Source organism: Aquarana catesbeiana, linkage group LG08, assembly GCF_042186555.1.
Source record: "Aquarana catesbeiana isolate 2022-GZ linkage group LG08, ASM4218655v1, whole genome shotgun sequence".
Classification (NCBI taxonomy): Eukaryota; Metazoa; Chordata; class Amphibia; order Anura; family Ranidae; genus Aquarana; species Aquarana catesbeiana.
Window position 1 is genome coordinate 267,077,543 of NC_133331.1, and position 20,464 is coordinate 267,098,006.

Genomic DNA, 20,464 nt, shown 5'->3' on the forward strand with positions numbered 1-20,464 from the left:
ATATATATATATATATATATTTCTGAAAGCAAAGGCCCTGGGGAATAAATCAGTTGCTATCGCAATTTTTTTCATGTCACACAATATTAGCGCTAGACATGTGCAATTCGTTTCGGTCCGAATACAAATTCTGATGAATTTTTGGTTATTCGGAGATTCTGATGTATCTGGATCTCCAAATTAAATAGTAAGGAATAGTAAAGTATTTCATTGAAATCTATTGGAATTCATTAGAAAACTAATAAACAAAACAAATTTTAACAATTTCAGAACAATTGCCCGAAAGCACCCCCCCCCCATTTTGAGGGCTCTGTGTCCCCCACCCCAAAGCACCTTGTCCCCATCCCCCACCTTGTTGATGGCGACAAGGGCCTTTTCCCAACAACCCTGGGCTGTGGTTGTCGTGGGCTGTGGGTGCGAGGCTTATCGGAACCTGGAAGCCCCCTTTAACAAGGGACCCCCAGATCCCGACCCCCCCCATGTGAATGGGTAATGGGTACATCGTACCCCTACCCATTCACCAAAAAAAGTGTCAAAAAGTAAGAAAGACAGGAAACTATTTTTATTTTTTAATAAAGGATTTGTCAAAAACTGTGTCCCTCGATGTCCATCCATTGTCCATCATGACGCCCGCAGACCCAAAAAATAGAAAAACGTCAAAAAGTGCTCCGCCTCCTAAGAGCTTACCCGTCATATGTGCTCTCTTCGGTTTTGACAGTTCATATATAGGCAAAGGGCGGGGCCACCCAGCTACATCACCCAGTGGCACCGCCCCTTCTGACATCATGTGATGTCAGAAGGGGGTGGGTAACATAACCGAGTGGCACCGCCCTTGCCTATATAAGAACTGTCAAAACCAAAGAGAGCGCATATGACGGGTAAGCTCTTAGGAGGCGGAGCACTTTTTGCCATTTTTCTATTTTTCAGGTGAGCGGGCATTGTGATGGATGATGGATGGACATCGCGGGACACTATTTTTTTTTTCTTCTTTTAATAAAGGATTTGTCAAAAACTGTCTTCTGTCTTTCTTACTTTTTGACACTTTTTTGGTGAATGAATATGGGTACGATGTATCCGATAGCCATTCACATGGTGAGGGGGGTCGGGATCTGAGGGCCCCTTTGTTAAAGGGGGCTTCCAGATTCCGATAAGCCCCCCACCTGCAGACCTTGACAACCACAGCCCAGGGTTGTCGTGAAGAGGCCCTTACCCCATCAACACAGGGACAAGGTGCTTTGGGGTGGGGGGGCGTAGAGCCCCCCCTACCCCAAAGCACCTACTCCCCCATGTAGAGAGCATGTGGCCTGGTATGGTTCAGGAAGGGGGGGGGGGGCTTGGTCCCAACCCCTTTCCTGGCCTGCCATGGCTGCTTGCTCGGATAAGGGTCTGGTATGGATTTTAGGGAGGACTCTACGCCATTTTTTTTTTAAATTCTGGCGTGGAGTTCCCCTTAAAATCCATACCAAACCCAAAGGGCCTGGCATGGACTGGGGGGGGGGGGGCGTACGCCTTTTTTTAAACATTTTTTTATTACTGGCATTCTTTATTTTTATATTCATCTGTCAGTGGAGAAGCTCGCTGACAGATGATGACTGGTTATTAAGGACACGGGTTGCCGACTTCCCAGCCCGCTGCTTAACAACCAGCTATTTCTTCATACAGAATTCAAATCCGTTGATCGTTTTTCGACCGATCCGAATTCTAATCGCTCCAAAGAGTTGGAATTTGTTAGAAAATTAATCAATGAAACAAATTTTAACGAAAACGAAACAAAGTAGAAAAAAGAATTCCGAAACCAAACTAAACTAATTCCATAACGAAACTAAATTAGTAACATAACAAATCTATCCAAAACTAAACAAAGCTTTTTTTTTCCCTTCTGCACATGTCTAATTTGCGCAGTTCTTTATCAAAAACAAATTTTCAGGAAAAAATACATTTAAAAGATATTATATTGCTTTTGGGTGCACTAAAACTCATTCATTTTTAACCAATAAATTGGGTAAGGTTGCACCGATTAAAGAGATACCAAACATGTCAAGATTTAAAATTGTGCATACCTGTGAAATGCCGTCAAACTGCGGTACAAGAAATTGTCCATAGGTGACGCTTTAAAAGCTACACAGGTTATCAGTGTAGAGTTAAATGTGAGCTCTGGTGCTAGAATTATTGCTCTTACTCTGATGTTCACATCAAGACCTCACATGTGTGTTGCGCTCACCGTTTAGTTCTGTGTGCGGGACCTATGTGCATGTGAGCACGAGGGGGGGGGGGGGTGCTTTTAATTTTTTATTGACTTAATTAATTTTTTTTGCACGTTTGTTTTTATTTAACTTTATTGCTATCAAAAAGGGGTGAACAAGCCCCCTTGTGGTAGTTTTGGGCAGGTGACAGGTATTCTTTATGGAAACATCAGGGATCTATTAGACTCCCAATGCTCTTTCTAAAGCAACAGAAGTGAGGGGATAAAAGAGAGGTTCAGGAGCACATGTTGTTATTACTGTGTTTTTCAGCTTCCCTGTAACATCCAGATTTAATGAAAAGTTTATTATAGCGCTGTTAAAGCAGAACTAAAGGGACAGATATACACCTAAGCTCCAAAAGGTTTGACACCCATGAGCTCCCTCCAACACCGGCATTAGACATGTGTGGCTCGTTTCGTTCTGAATTGAAATTCGGATACATTTTTCGTTATTCCGTTATTCAGAAATTCGGATGTATCCGAATTACAGTAGTAACAAATTTAAACAAAATAAGGAATCAAAATTTCGTACGAAATTCAAATTCGCATTTCCGAAGAGAATAATATAGAATATAAAATAAAGGAATAGAATAGAACATAATATAATAGAAAATAAAAGAATAGAACAAAATAGAATAGAAGAAGTAGGACATAATAGAAAATAAAAGAATAGAGTAAAACAGAACAAAATAGAATAGAAAATAAAAGAACAGAATAAAATAAAATAGAATAGAAAATAAGGGAATAGAATAGAATAGAATAGAAAGAATATAACCATCTTCTAAAATTTGAATTTCAAATAGAAAAAATTTGAATTTCAAATAGAATAAATTTGAATTTTGAATAGAATAAATTTTAATTTAAATAGAACAGAAAATAATAGAACAGAATAGAAAATAATAGAATAGAAAATAAAAGCATAGAATAGAATAAACAATAGAAAAAACTAGAATAAAATAGAAAGAATATAACAATATAAGTGTTTTCTGAAATTTGAAATTCTAATTTTTTCTATTTGAAATTCGAATAGAATACATTTTTTAAAGGTGCGATTGACATGTGATGCTGTCGTGCAACAATCGCAGCAGAATTACATTGTGTTTGGGGTGCCATTGAAGGATAATGGCACCCAAACGCACGTCGTTCATTTTGCTGTGATTGCCACGTGATTTGGAATCGCTCGCAGAATCACAGTGATTCCAAATCACTAAATGTGGATGGGAGATCTTCCTCTGAGATGCATGCTGATGGGAATTTTAGTAAAAGGGGAGAAGGCCTACGCCTATAGCAAGGGCATTATCCAACTTTAGTCAGAGCTGCACAGTTTGTTTTTAGTCTACAGACACCTCTTTTCTATATAGGCAGTTTTTTTATGTAAATAAGAGGTGTCTGTAGACTAAAAACAAACTGTGCAGCTCTGACTAAAGTTGGATAATGCCCTTGCTATAGGCGTAGGCCTTCTCCCCTTTTACTAAAATTCAAAAACTGTAGCTGCTGACTTTTAACCGCTTGCTGACCAAATACTGTTTACGCAAAGCGGCTCCTTTGTGCACTTCCAGGTCTGGGGCATGCACGTGCCCTGCCGGCGACCCGCTCCTGCTGTGATTGGACTGCTGTAGCCAATCTGCGGGTCCAGCAAGCACAATGTCCACCGGGAGCCGCCGATCGTTTCCAAGAGAGACAGAATGTTGGTCTGCCTATGCAAACAAGGCAGATCGCCGTTCTGTGAGAAGGAAAGGTAGTGATCCTGTGTTTCTGCCTTCCTCTAGTACAAGCACCTCCCACAAAGTTAGCAAGCACATTTAACCCTTTGATCGCCCCTGATGTTAATCCCTTCCCTGCCAGTGTCATTAGTACAGTGACAGTGCATATTTTTAGCACTGATCACTGTATTAGTGTCACTGGTCCCCAAAAAGTGTCACTTAGTGTCAGATTTGCCTGCCTCAATGTCGCAGTCCCGCTATAAGTCACTGATCACCGCCATTACTAGTAAAAATTAAAAAAATAAAAGTTCCATAAATCCATACCATAGTTTGTAGACGCTATAACTTTTGCACAAACCAATCAATATACGCTTATTGGGATTTTTTCTTTACCAAAAAAATATAGCAGAATACATATTGGCTTAAACTGATGAAGATTTTTTTTTCCATTTTTTTACTGTTATTGTTTTAAAGCAGAAAGTGAGAAATATTGGGGGTTTTTTTTTCAAAATTGTCAGTCTTTTTTTGTTTATAGCGCGAAAAATAAAAAACGCAGAGTTGATCAAATACCACCAAAAGAAAGCTCTATTTGTTGGAAAAATGTACATCAATTTTATTTGGGTACAGCGTCGCACGGCCGCACAATTGAATTAAATCAGGTTAATAAACCTTCCGGAGGGCAAGTGTTTAACCGCTTGCCGACCACCTGCCGTCGATTGACGGCGGCAGAATGGCACTCCTGCACGAATCGCCGTAGCTGTACAGCAGGTGCTTTAAGGAGTATAGGGCGCGTGCAACCGCCGCGTGACATAGGAGCCCATGCGCGTGGCCGGCGGCCGCGATGACCGACGGCTACCCGCGATTGCTCCTGAGAAGGAGAGAACGGAGATCTGTCAATGTAAACAGACCGCTCTTCTCACCCTTGACAGAACGGAGATCTATCTGTTGTTCCTACTGCTTAGGAACAGCAATCGGTCTCCTCCCCCAGGCAGTCCCATCCCCCCCACAGTTAGAATCACTTCCTAGGACACACATTTAACCCCTTGATCGCCCCCTAGTGTTAACCCCATTCCCTGCCAGTGACATTTATACAGTAATCAATGGCTAATTATAGCTCTGATCATTGTATAAATGGTCCCAAAATAGTGTGAAAAGTGTCCGATCTGTCCGCCGCAATGTCGCAGTCCCAATTAAAATCACAGATCGCCGTCATTACAAGTAAAATAATATTAATAATAAAAATGCCATAAATCTTTCCCCTATTTTGTAGACGCTATAACTTTTGCGCAAACCAATCAATATATGCTTATTGCGATTTTTTACCAAAAAATATGTAGAAGAATACACATTGGCCTAAACTGATGAAGAAATTAGTTTTTTTATATATTTTTTGTGGATATTTTTTATAACAAAAATATAATTTTTTTTTTTCAAAATAGTCAGTCTTTTTTGTTTATAGTGCAAAAAATAAAAACCGCAGAGGTGATCAAATACCACCAAAAGAAAGCTCTATTTGTGGGAAAAAAAAGGACGTCAATTTTGTTTGGGTACAGCATCGCACGACCGCGCAATTGTCAATTAATGGCCCGGTCAGGAAGGGGGTAGTTTCTTCCGGGGCTGAAGTGGTTAATAAACAGGATCAAAAACCATGCTCACTTGATCCTTCCCTCTGTCTTCTCTCCCCGGCACGGGCATCTCAACTGAGAGGACCCGGCTGTGACATCTTGCAGCTTCACAGCCGGGTTCCCACTGCGCATGCGCGGGCCGCACTGCGCATTGTGAATGGTCCCACAAGTATTCTGGGATCTGTGATGTATCCCAGAAGACTGCGGGGGTGGGGGAGGGGGAGAGGAGAGCTAGACGATCTGAGCGGAAGTGGGTACCTGTCAAAAACGGGTAACTGCTCCCCCCCCCCCAAAAAAATAGTGCCATTTGGTGAAAATGAGGGGGGAGGAGGCCTTAAAGTGGAACTTCCCCTTTTGGGTGGAGAGCCGCTTTACAAACTTTTGCATGGGGGGGTCCCGGACAGCCGAGGCTCTCATGTAACATCGCCGGATCAAGATGGGGCTCAGGTAAGTATCAGGGGGGCTGAGGGGGGCTGCTGCACACAGAAGGTTTTCTATCTTAATGCATAGAATGCATTAAGATAAAAACCCTTCTGCCTTTAGAACCAATTTAAGTCCATTCCAATAGTGAATGAGATTACACCACGTCTGAGTTTCAATTAAAATTAGGTTACGTTGCTGACCGAACAGCGGTATAAAACTTTTCCACTTACAGCTCAGTCCGTACCCTTTGCAGCCCTTTGGACTTTAGCTGAATTCTTATTTGCAAATAAAGATTTTATGCGACGCATGGCTGTGGTGTGGAAATATTTTAGATCTTATGTGGCCGTGTGTGTGACGTATCTCAGGAGTAGTGGACCAGTACTGTTCATTGTGCAACACTTGGCTGTGAAAAGTATGCAATAAATGACTGGTTATGGACTGCACCAACTTTACTAGTGTGGCAAAGAGAAAAACAAACAACCTTGCACCTGCTTGGAAGCTGATACATTTCACTGATGTCAGAATTTGACTTGTCATCATTACTTCTTAGGAAGGAGCTTTTAACCACTTGCTTACTGGGCACTTAAACCCCCCTCCTGTCCAGACCAATTTTCAGCTTTTAGTGCTGTCGCACTTTGAATGACAATTGCGCGGTCATACAACACGGTACCCAAATGACATTTTTATCATTTTTTTCCCACAAATAGAGCTTTCTTTTGATGGTATTTGATCACCTCTACGGTTTTTATTTTTTGTTAAAAAAAATTTAAAAAGACAGAATTTTTTTTTAAAAATTATATTTTTTTTTATTTTTTTATCAATTTTTGCAAACAGTTAATTTTTCTCCTTCGTTTATGTACGCCGATGAGGCGGCACTGATGGGCACCGATAGGTGGCAGTGATGGGCACTGATGGGTGGCGGTTATGGGCACTGATGGGTGGCAGTGTTGGGCACTGATTGGGCACTGACTGATGGCAGCACTGCTAGGTGGCACTAATAAGTGGCACTTGTGGGCATTGATAGGTGGCACTTTTGGGCATTGATAGGTGGCACTTGTGGGCTTTATTAGGTGGCACTTGTGGGCTTTATTAGGTGGCACTTGTGGGCACTGTGGGCACTGGTAGATGGCACTTGGAGGCACAGATGAGGCATCTGTGCCTCCTTCCTCTTCGGGACCGATGTCCCTTTGACATGAGCCGGTGATCGGCTTTTTTTTCCTCCTCACGCTGTCAGCGTGAGGAGAAAACGAAACCGATCACCGAGCTTTTGTTTACATCATGTGACCAGCTGTCATTGGCTGACAGCTGATCACATGGTAAGGGGCCGGGACCGGCCCCTTACTCGGATCTGTGATCACCCGAGTCTCCGTGACTCGGTGATCACAGCGCGCACACCGCGCGCCCTGCAGGGTGCGCGCGGTGCGCGTGCATAGGGGAGGACGTCATATGACGTCCTCCCGGAGATTGAGGTCCGCGCTGTAGCCGTCATTCGGCTATGGCCCGGACCTCAAGTGGTTAAAGAATCAATAGGTAATTTTCAGTAGTTATGCAAACTAAATACATAGGCAAGGCACACTGGTTTGTCACAAGTATGTAAGGGGCAGGTGGGTGGTTAGTCATCACGGTGCCAAGAGGGTCATATGAGAGGCCTACCCCGTGGTGGGTTCTTCTGCACCAGCTCTGTGATGTCGTCATGGAGGAGTGGAAGAGGACTCCAGTGGCAACCTGTGAAGCTCTGGTGAACTCCATGCCCAAGAGGGTTAAGGCAGTGCTGGAAAATAATGGTGACCACACAAAATATTGACACTTTGGGCCCAATTTGGACATTTTCATTTAGGGGTGTACTCACTTTTGTTGCCAGCGGTTTCGACATTAATGGCTGTGTGTTGAGTTTTTTGGAGGAACTGCCTGAAGAGCTCAGAGACAGAATTGTGGCAAGGCACAGATCTGGCCAAGGTTACAAAAAAAATTCTGCTGCACTTAAGGTTCCTAAGAGCACAGCGGCCTCCATAATCCTTAAATGGAAGACGTTTGGGGCGACCAGAACCCTTCCTAGAGCTGGCCGTCCGGCCAAACTGAGCCATCGGGGGAGAAGAGCCTTGGTGAGAGAGGTATAGAAGAACCCAAAGATCACTGTGGCTGAGCTCCAGAGATGCAATCGGGAGATGGGAGAAAGTTGTAGAAAGTCAACCATCACTGCAGCCCTCCACCAGTTGGGGCTTTATGGCAGAGTGGCCCGACGGAAGCCTCTCCTCAGTACAAGACACATGAAAGCCCGCATGGAGTTTGCTAAAAAACACCTGAAGGGTTCCAAGATGGTGAGAAATAAGATAATGAGACCAAGATAGAACTTTTTGGCCTTAATTCTAAGTGGTATGTGTGGAGAAAACCAGGCACTGCTCATCACCTGTCCAATACAGTCCCAACAGTGAAGCATGGTGGTGGGTACACTAGGAACCTTGTACAGGGTTCACATTTCTACACACAGGGTACCTTTGCTTTGTGCCATCTTCATCAGTGCCCTGGGACAAGGCTGAGGCTGTTGTGGGGGAATACTTGATCTTAAAGCAATGTGACAATGTACACCTTCTTTGTAATCTCCATTTAGGAGGGACATGCTGAACCCTGTTCACATCCACCTGTCCAGAGTTTTCCGCTACCATTTCCTAGTATGAATAGGGGCCCCACCATGCACTCTGTGTGGGCTCCACATCTGCACTTACCTAAATCTTGAACCTCTGTACCTCTGTACAGGATGGGGAACCTCTGCAGAGCGGATCCGCTCCTGTTGCTCTGGGAGACAGATCGCTGGTGGAAGAAGTGCCGACAACATCTCCCTCGCTGCTAGAGACCGTTCCACCTATAACAACTACACGGTACTGACGGGCTGCTTGTCCAACTTCCATTACCCTAGGTAACCACTTGTGTTTATATATTACTCCACTCCACAATGATATCTTAATACCCCAATGTTTTAAGACCCACTCAGTGAACTATGTGTGTGCTGGTTACTTGTGATATGCCTCTTCAGTAACTTCAGACCAGGCAAGGGCAATGTTTCAATACTTTACTTAGAAAAAATGAACAATTAACATTCTGAAGTCCAACATACAAGTGCAAGGTTATCCCTGCTCCTAACTACAGGATTGTGCTTCCCTTGCATACCTGCAAAGGTGAAATCCAGCTATTACAGTTCTTCAGAGGCACTCTCATGCAGATGTAAGTCCTTTAGAGGCATGCTCCAGTGCTGGCATCTTTGGAGTGAAACCCAAGTCCAATGACTTTACTTCCTGATGGTGATGGATGACCTCCATCTGCTCCTCCTGGGTAATATTCTCTGTTTCTTTTCCTTAAGGGTTGCGGTTTTAATTTCTTGCTCTCTCTTGGGCTCTTCACGGGGAAAAATCTCTGAAACCTCCCCAACTCCCTCCCTGGGAGGTTCTGCATGTACCGGACCACTGTTATATATTTATATATTGCAGAATTAGTGGGCCAGATCCAGAGAATAGCCCGCCAAAAGACCAAAGAACAAGAAAAGGCATTAATTCCTACCCTCTCAGGCTGGGACAGCACCTATCTAGCTATTTCGACCTGCCTACAAGTAAACTGAAGCATACGTTTGTTAGCGGGTACTAAATTATAGCCCCAGTAGCCTGCTTCCTTTGCTCTATTAAAGCGTTGAAACCCCATCAGACTGTTTTACATTCAATATGCATTCTGGAGTATCAAATTCCTTTGCCTCCCACCCTGTGCCATGGTTTCTTCCTCCTCCCCTCCAAAACATGCATTGATTACCTCATACGTAAAAAGTCCTTGCTGGATCCCACCAGTTTGAACAACTTAGGAACAGTCTCCTTGCTCCTATTTACCCCAAAACTTCTACAACCCCAATTCCAAAAGGAGTTCAGACACTGAGAAATATTTTTTAGATGCAGCTTTTGATTAATGAACCTCTGTCAATCTTTACTTTACTGACACTTTGACTTTCTAAGATGCCTTTTTTATACTCAATCATGTTATTGACCTGTTGCCAGTTAACCTAATTAGCTGCAAAAAGTTACACAGAAACATGGAAAAGTGACGGCAGAGAAAGACCGAGTAGTCCATCGAGTCTGCCCATTTTTAATTATTTTTCCTTAACTTTATTGTTTGACTATAAATCTATAAGAAAAAAGGGGGGTTGAATCGCGCTAAAACAGATTGGTGATCATACACATCATCACCGAACCAAATATTTAGAACTAAGTGAAGAGTTCCCCTTTAGTGTATACATAATATACAAAACACATGTCAAATGAATAATCAATCCAAAAATAAAATGTTCAAAGTGATAATAAAAAGTCCATGTATAAAAAATAAATAATAAATCACCCGAGTGATATAAAAGTATCTTAAAAAAGTTCCAAAAACATAAATTCTTGCTGTGAGAAGAAAAAAGCGTGCTTGCTCCACCACCGTGAAATCAGACTGGCCCCTTACCATAAACTCATGATCCCCCGTTACAGAGGATCAGAGAAAGCTGTTTGTTAATCCTGCTTCGAACCACGACCAATGGATCAGAGACCTTATACCGAGATGGGACATCAAAGACTGCAGGGTCAGGCTAAAGATGTTCACACTGACAGGTACTCAGACATCAGCCCACAGCATTGCAGATATGGTCATAAAAGGAAAAAAAGGCTCCATATAGTGTAAAATCATTGACTTTATTGGATAAGTAAAAGGTTAAACTCACATGTTAGTAGACAATAGCAGGCATGTAGTGTAGTCTGGAGCGCCGGCCGGAAGCTCACAGACAGCCCGTCCTACTGGAAACAACAGCAGCAATGGGAGGTGACGAGAACACGTCGCTCTGCCCTACGCGGCGTTTCGTGATAGAGTCACATCATCCAGGGCCCCATATTGACAGAAATACACAGAATTGTTGACATTTTTGCAGATTTATTAAAAAAGAAAAACTGAAATATCACATGGTCTTAAGATTTCAGACCCTTTGCTGTGACACTCATATATTTAACTCAGGTGCTGTCCATTTCTTCTGATCATCCTTGAGATGGTTCTACACCTTCATTTGAGTCCAGCGGTGTTTGATTATACTGATTGGACTTGATTAGGAAAGCCACATACCTGTCTATATAAGACCTTACAGCTCACAGTGCATGTCAGAGCAAATGAGAATCATGAGGTCAAAGGAACTGCCTGAAGAGCTCAGAGACAGAATTGTGGCAAGGCACAGATCTGGCCAAGGTTACAAAAAAATTTCTGCTGCACTTAAGGTTCCTAAGAGCACAGTGGCCTCCATAATCCTTAAATGGAAGATGTTTGGGATGACCAGAACCCTTCCTAGAGCTGGCGGTCCGGCCAAACTGAGCTATCGGGGGAGAAGAGCCTTGGTGAGAGAGGTAAAGAAGAACCCAAAGATCATTGTGGCTGAGCTCCAGAGATGCAGTCGGGAGATGGGAGAAAGTTGTAGAAAGTCAACCATCACTGCAGCCCTCCACCAGTCGGGGCTTTATGGCAGAGTGGCCCGACGGAAGCCTCTCCTCAGTGCAAGACACATGAAAGCCCGCATGGATTTTGCTAAAAAAACACCTGAAGGACTCCAAGATGGTGAGAAATAAGATTCTCTGGTCTGATGAGACCACGATAGAATTGTTTGGCCTTAATTCTAAGCGGTATGTGTGGAGAAAACCAGACACTGCTCATCACCTGTCCAATACAGTCCCAACAGTAAAGCATGGTGGTGGCAGCATCATGCTATGGGGGTGTTTGTCAGCTGCAGGGACAGGACGACTGGTTGCAATCAAGGAAAAGATGAATGCGGCCAAGTACAGGGATACCCTGGACGAAAACCTTCTCCAGAGTGCTCAGGACCTCAGACTGGGCCGAAGGTTTACCTTCCAACAAGACAATGACCCTAAGCACACGGCTAAAATAACGAAGGAGTGGCTTCACAACAACTCCGTGACTGTTCTTGAATGGCCCAGCCAGAGCCCTGACTTAAACCCAATTGAGCATCTCTGGAGAGACCTAAAAATGGCTGTTCACCAACGTTTATCATCCAACCTTACAGAACTGGAGAGGATCTGCAAGGAGGAATGGCAGAGGATCCCCAAATCCAGGTGTGAAAAATTTGTTGCATCTTTCCCAAAAAGACTCATGGCTGTATTAGATCAAAAGGGTGCTTCTACTAAATACTGAGCAAAGGGTCGGAATACTTAGGACCATGTGATATTTCAGTTTTTCTTTTTTAATAAATCTGCAAAAATGTCAACAATTCTATGTTTTTCTGTCAATATGGGGTGCTGTGTGTACATTAATGAGGAAAAAAATGAACTTAAATGATTTTAGCAAATGGCTGCAATATAACAAAGACTGAAAAATTTAAGGGGGTCTGAATACTTTCCGTCCCCACTGTAAATGGATTGAGTGACGTAAGTGGTTGGTAAGGACACAGGGGCTGCAAGCAGCCGCCACTTCCTTCACTGATAGCCGGAAGCTGTCACGTTCGTCCACACTGAACACCCTAAACATTTGGCATTCGGATGAACGTCCAAACACTAAACTCATCCCTAGTCACCGTAGAATGGTAGGTTCACTGTATAGATATTGCTGGAGCATCTGACACTGGAAACTGAATTCTCCAACATGAACTTTACAGCTGTGGAAGAAGAGTGAGATAAAGGAAGGAATCAAAATATAAAATAGAATAACGCAGCATCATAACCTAGAGGCTAGAGCTCCCTCTAAGGGTACACATTACAATGACTTCCTAGGGAGCTGCTGGAAAATGGGTTTTCCTACCGCTTCCAGTGGTGACTAGGAAGGAGCTCAGAAATTTGGATAGTTTGGGCTAAATCCAAACTTTCGGGACATTCTGCAGAAATTGCCCAGCCAAATGTACTCTAAAGTGATAATAAAGGCAATAATGAAAAACAAAAAACCAAACATGGCATACTTACCCTCTCTGTAAAATGGTTTTGCACAGAGAACCCCCGATCCTCCTCTTCTCGGGTCCCCTGCTGGTGCTCCTGGCCTCCTTGTAGCTTGCAATAGGGGGCACCCCAGCAGGCATGTCCATTCCATGCGTGTCCATTCAGACACAGAGCTGCGGCATGGGCCTGCCCCTTCTCTCTCCTCATTCACTCACTGGCTATGATTGACAGTAGCGGGAGCCAATGGGGGAGGGCTGGGGGGCTACTGCACAGAGAAGGTTTTTTACACATGAAGGTAAAAAACCTTGAACCTTTAGAACCACTTTAGTGCTTCGCAAAAAGCCATCCTGGGACAAAAACTTTTACCTGACCTAAAGTCAGCTGCAAAACTTTGGCTAATGATGGTTTTTGGCCAAATTCCAGCCCACACACTATAAAAGGCTGCTTTCCCAGCCATTAGTCAGTGTGTTGAAGTGAAAGCAAGGGACAGTATTGCAGAAAGGGAAAGGTATACAGTGCAGTGTGCAATCACAGAGCTATATAGTGTGGTATATACTGTGCTAAATGCATTGTTGATGTACTGTATATATACAGTATATATTTTATATATATATCCAGTTCCCGCCCAGCTTATAGTCAACTAACAGCCAGGCGGGACTTTCGTCGTCCCAGATAGACGTCATATGATGTCCTCCCAGAACGCGCCCCTCTTGTGCAGCCACAGGGCCTCGATGTGTCGCCTCGCTGCGGTGCGATCTGTCACCAGCTGTGTCCGCCGGACACAGCCAATGACTGATCACTGTTCCGCCCTGCTGCCGGTTCCATGTGATTTGTGACCAATCACAGCAGATCACATGACAATTGGATGGTTTCCTTTCATGCCATCCATTGTGTATAATTGTGTTGCTAGCTGTGATTGGTCACAGTAATCAAATAGTACAGACCTGGCCAATCGCAGCCCACCTATACCATGTGATTAGCTGTGGCCAATCACAGCTAATCACAACAAAACAGACTGAAACAGCTAATCACAACAAAACACACTGAATTAATCAGTTTCATTTAGTAAAAATGGTTGCTTATATCAATGAAATTCACTCGTATAAGCAATCATAAGGTGTAAAAAGCTTCCCTAGAGTAGTATAGTGTTACTATGTTAACACTGTATTACTCTGGTCACAGTGTGTAAAAAATAAATAAATAAATAAATAAATAAATAAATCCTTTTTTTTTAACAAAAATGATTAATTTTGTATTTATTTATTTTTTTACATACTGTCACCAGTCAGTGTCCCTGATCACCACCACACCTGTTATATGGTTTATATTAGGTAAAAAAAATTGTGACATTTTTTATGTCTTTATTTTCCAAAAAATTGTGACGAAAAATTAAAACTTCAAATATCCCCTGAAGAAGGAAAAGTACACTCCAATGCGATTTTCCGAAACATGTCGGGACAAATGCTGTGAAATTCAAATTGAGTTCTACTCATCATGAGTAGCACTTTGGATTACCAGCCTTGGGTGATATATATTGTATAACTCTTGATGTTTATCAATGGTGCACTGTTTGTATTGTGAACTATTTTTAATTCTTTAAAACTATTTTTCTATTTTTGTATATCAATAAAGTTGGCACCCTTGTGCCTTTTATACTTATCCACTCTCTATTTACTCCTTCCTACCCTTTAAAGTCCAAGGGGGCATCCATTCAGTGCATTTCTTTGCATTTTTCTCTTTACAGTATTGAGCTGCATAGTTAAAAAAAAAACACATAAACTATGCAATATAGCTGGCTATAACAGAGGGGCTTCTAGTAATTATGGGCATTGACTTTACATGGTATAGCAGCAGGAGGGGAGGGGCAGGAGCAGATCGGCTCTCACATCAATGACTCAATAGCTGACAGGCAGGGAGGGAGGGGAAGAGGGAGAAACTGCGGGATGACAGAGGCATGTAAACTGAGCACGGTACCATGGATCAGCAGCCATGATTACCATGGTCAGCACACTTAGGGGGACACAGGAACAGGCAGGATCAACCAGGTATTTTACAGCATAGAATGGGACAAATGACACCGTACAAGCACTATGATGTTATTCATGCTTTAAAGGAACAACCACTTTAATAGTTTATATTTATCAATGAACAAAATGGAAAGTAAACGAACAGAAGAGAAGTCCAAATTAAATCAATATTTGGTGTGACCACCCTTTGTCTGCATGCGTACGTAGAATTGATGCTGTCTGGAAGCAGTTTTTACATAGTTACATAGTTAGTCAGGTTGAAAAAAGACACAAGTTCATCTAGTTCAACCATAAAAATAAATAAATTAATAAAAAAAAAAATTATACAATCCCATATACCCAATCCTATACCCACATTTGATCCAGAGGAAGGCGATAAACCCCAGGAAAGCATGATCCAATTTGCTACAGCAGGGGAAAAAATTCCTTCCTGATCTCAGAGAGGCAATCGGATTTTCCCTGGATCAACTTTACCTAGAAATGTTAGTACCCAGTTATATTATGTACATTTGGGAAAGAATCCAGGCCTTTCTTAAAGCAATCTACTGAGTTGGCCAGAACCACCTCTGGAGGGACTCTATTCCACATTTTCAAAGCTCTTACTGTGAAGAAACCTTTCCGTATTTGGAGATTGAATCTCTTTTCCTCTAGGCGTAAAGTGTGCCCCTTGTCCTCAGTGTTAACCGTAAAGTGAATAACTCAACACTACGTTCACTATATGGACCCCTTATATATTTGTACATGGTGATCATATCCCCCCTTAATCTCCTCTTCTCAAGAGTGAATAAATTCAGTTTCTCTAATCTTTCCTCACAGCTGAGCTCCTCCATGCCTCTTGTTAGTTTGGTTCCCCTTCTCTGCACTTTCTCCAGTTCCCCGATATCCTTTTTGAGAACTGGTGCCCAAAACTGAACTGCATATTCCAGATGAGGTCTTACTAATGATTTGCACAGGGGCAAAATGATATCTCTCTCTCTCTCTCTCTCTCTCTCTCTCTGGAGTCCATATCTCTCTTAATACAAGAAAAGACTTTGCTCGCTTTGGAAACCGCAGCTTGGCATTGCATTATATTATTGAGCTTATGATCTACCAAAACCCCCAGATCCTTCTCCACTATGGATTCCCCCAGTTGTACTCCCCCTAGTATGTATGATGCATGCATATTCTTAGCCCCAAGTGCATAACTTTACATTTATCAACATTAAACCTCATCTGCCACATAGTCGCCAAAAATAAGACATTGAGGTCGGCTTGTAAATTGGAGACATCCTGTAAGGACGTTATTCCACTCCATAGCTTGGTGTCATCTGCAAAGACTGAAATTGTACTTTTAATCCCAGACCCAATATCATTTATAAAGATATTAAAAGTATCGGTCCCAGCACTGAACCTTGGGGTACACCACTGATAACCTTAGACCATTCAGAGTAAGAAGCAGCCACCTCTCTGTCCAAGGTTTTACTTACCTCTTCATTAAAAGAAATCAAATTGAAGGAACTTGGCAGGTAGGTTGTTCCAAACATCTTGGAAAACTAACCACAGATCTTCTGTGGATGTCGGCTGCCTCAAATCCTTATGTCATATCACGTATTCCCAGACAGATGTTGTTCCAGCACTGCTTGTTCTTCTTTATGCTGAGATACTTCTTAATAACATTGGCTGTATGTTTGGGTTGGTTATCCTGCTGCAGAATAAATTTGGAGCCAATCACACTCCTCCCTGATGGTATGGCATGATGGATAAGTAACTGCCTGTATTTCTCAGCATTGAGGACACCATTGATCCTGACCAAATCTCCAACTCCATTTACAGAAATGCAGCCCCAAACTTGCAAGGAACCTCCACTTCACTGTTTCCTGCAGACACTGATTATTGTACCGCTCTCCAGCCCTTCACCAATAAACTGCCTCCTGCTACAGCCAAATATTTCACATTTGACTTATCAGTCCAGAGCACCTGCTGCCATTTTTCTGCACCCCAGTTCCTATACTTTTGTGCATAGTTGAGTCGGTTAGCCCCGTTTCCATATTGGTGGTATGGCTTTTTGGGTGCAATTCTTCCATGAAGGCCCTTTCTGGCCAAACTTCTCCAGACAGTAGATGGGTGTATTTGGATCCCACTGGTTTCCACCAGTACTGTGCTGATGGCACCGCTGGACATCTTCTTATGTCAAAGGGAAGTAAGCATTATGTGTCTTCCATCTACTACATTAAGGAGTAACTCCACTTTTGTTCAGAAAAAAATATCCCCTCTGGGTGATCAATGTACATTGCAGGGATTTTTAACAAACTTTGTTGCAGATTCCTACCTTTTGTTATTCTGAAACAATAGAAAATGGCAGGGTCTGCATCCCTTTAGATGTGATTTTTTTTGTGGGTGTATCTCACAAAAAAATTAAATTTTTGTTGCAGGGGTACCTGAAATCTGACTTGTTTCTTAGTACAGACTTCTGGGAAAAACAGTGCGCCAGTCGCACAAACAGAAAATTACATTTTAAGGGGGCGTTCTGCATACCATCTGTGTACAGAATGCCTCCAGGTTGCCGTATTGCATTGCATTTTACAGAAAATTGCAGCGGCTGCAGATTGAAAAGTAAAGGTTGTTTTTAATAACATTTAATTACAATTGTGCCGCAATTGTATATGCTATATAATTTTTTTTTCTTTATGCTATTTTTTTGTCCCACGAAAGTGGAGCTACCCTTTAAGTTTTCTTTGGCTGACCACTGCGTCTCCGGACCTCAGCTCTGTCCGTTTATTTTTGCTTATTCAAAAAATCTTGAAACCACAGTCTGCTTTGAAATCTTTGTCTGGGAGAGACCTTGCTGATGCAATATAACTACATTGTGTCTTGTTGTTACATAGTAGGTGAGGTTGAAAAACGACACAAGTCCATCAAGTCCAACCTATGTGTGCGATTATATGTCAGCACTACCTTGTATATCCCTGTAACTTGTGGTCTGTCTCTCCATGGTTTATGGTTACATAGTTACATAGTTAGTCAGGTTGAAAAAAGACACAAGTCCATCTAGTTCAACCATAAAAAAATAAAAACAAAAATAAAATTAAAAATATCATACAATCCCATATACCCAATCCTATACCCACAGTTGATCCAGAGGAAGACAAAAAAACCCCCAGAAAAGCATAATCCAATTTGCTACAGCAGGGGAAAAAAAATCCTTCCTGATCCCAGAGAGGCAATCGGATTTTCCTGACAGACTCCATGGCAGCAACGTGCGGGTTAAGTCCCGCCTCTACTACCCTATAGGACACTACTCCCATAAATCTTTGCTCCCTGCCCCCGGCCGTGTTCTTTTTTTGTCCTCCTCGCAAGACCTAGTGTTGGTCTTCCTACCTGAAGATGTTTATCCCCACGATCAAGGTTGGCCGAAGCTGCCACTTGGATCAGGATAAGTCGCATTACTCCGCTAAGCCCTAGCTATTAGCAGGGTATGGAGTGGGGCGTTGGAAGAGGCGCAGGAAGAAGCCGTTTTCCCTGGCCACTGACAGGCGAGGCCGCGCATGGGTTGGATAGCCAGCTATTAGCAGGTGACCCCTTGTTGCCCCTGGAAAGTCCGGTGTTTACCTTCGGCCTGATGATCGTGGTGGGATTGGTGAGATGTTTCCTTGCTATCATGGCAGCAGTTTCTGTTGGAATTCCTTGTTGTTCCTCTCCCTTGTGTGTCTTTCCCCCTCGTCTTACTGTTCATGTGGTTGCAGGCATGGCGGCTGGTTCTTCCTGCGTTCCAGCCGCCGTTTTTACTTTCACTTTGTGTCCGGCCGTACTGCGCATGCGCGGACGGCACGAAACCGAGGCTTGGTTTTCGCGCATGCGCGATAGCGGCAAATCGCCGCTAATCGCGCATGCGCACTGGCGTTCGCTCGTCACGGGCGGTGACGTCACTGGGGCGCCCTATTTAAACTGGGAAAATAGCCTGCAGACCCTGGGAATGCCTGCAGGCTGTTTTTGGCTCTTCCCCACGCTCCAGTGAATCAGCTACTGGTAAGTAGCTTTACATACAGGAGGGCTGTCGCTCCCTGGCTCATAGCCAAGTTAATTTGTATGCTTTACGTTAACTTTGCAGTCAGATGGATATTTCTGAAGACATGAGCTCTCCACCGCCTGCCTCTGGCCAGCCTCCTCTCACAAGGTACAAGGGCAGGTCCCATTGCCGAGGGTCCTTAGGCGGGTGGGGGGGGTGTATTTCCGCAGATGATCGTTCTTTCTAACTGCTCTGTTTTGTTTCTGTGGTTCTCTGTCTTTTGCTTTAGCCCTTCCAGGTCAGAACAGCGTCGCAGCTCGCACAAAGGAAGTGATTCGTCAAAGTCGCATCACCGGCAATCCTCTTCCAAATCTAAGCATTACGGCTCCTCCTCAAAATCAGGACACCGTAGTGAGGAGCGCTCGCACTCCTCAGTGGCCCACTCCAGCCACTCATCAAGTGTCTGCTGGGGATGCAGATCACAAGTACCTGTCGGTAAATCGCTGTGCGATTCCTGCTTCGCCAAAGCTTCCAGGGAAAGAGGTGATTCGGACCAACAACTTAAAGCCCTAGTTGAGAGGGTTGTGAAGGAATCACTTAAGGGTATTGAGGCAGTCCGGCCTGTTACCCCTCAGGCAGAGCCACCAGGTTCCCCAGTGAGGGAAACTCAGTTGCAGGACACCTGGGAGTCCTCTGTACCTAGCCACCCTTCAGTGGTCAACTCTGACAGTGACTCGGATGAAGATAATACCTGTGTGGGTTTTGACTTCGCTCTGCTACCTCCCTTGGTCAAGGCGATTAGAGAAACTTTAATTTGGGAGGATCCGACGGCTGTCCCTCCCAAACAGAGAAAATTCTTTAAACAGCTAAAGAAGGAGCGAGTTAACTTTCCTTTCTTTTCTGAGTTGGGCGAGATCATCACAGATGAATGGAGCAAGGTGGAGAAGAAGAACTCCATGCTTACTAAAATTTCAAAGCTTTATCCCTTTAGGGAGGAAGAAGTGAAGCATCTGGAATCAGCTCCTTTGGTGGACGCAGCTGTGATGAGGCTGGTGAAACACGTGACACTCCCCTTGGAGGACACAGTGTCCTTTAAAGACGTTCTAGACAGACGGATTGATGCTGATTTGAGGAGAGTGTACCTTACAGCAGGCATGGCTTGCAAACCAGCCTTAGCCCTGGCAGCCCTGTCCAAAGCTATGGAGGTGTGGACGGATAGTGTTCAAGATACGCTAAGGAATATTTCAGATGACACAGCGAAGAACTCGCCTATTCAAGAATTAAGGCTAGCATCGGCTTTTCTGGGTGAGGCCTCGATTGACATCATTCGCCTGGCGGCCCGAGTAATGCTCTCGTCGGTCACCGCCAAGCGGGCTCTTTGGCTCCGCCCTTGGCTGGCTGACCCAGCCTCTAAGCAGGTATGGTGCCGAATTCCCTACGGGGGCTCTTCTCTTTTTGGCAACAAGCTGGATGAGGCCATTACACGGGCTACTGGCGGGAAGTCGGGGTTCCTACCTCAGGATA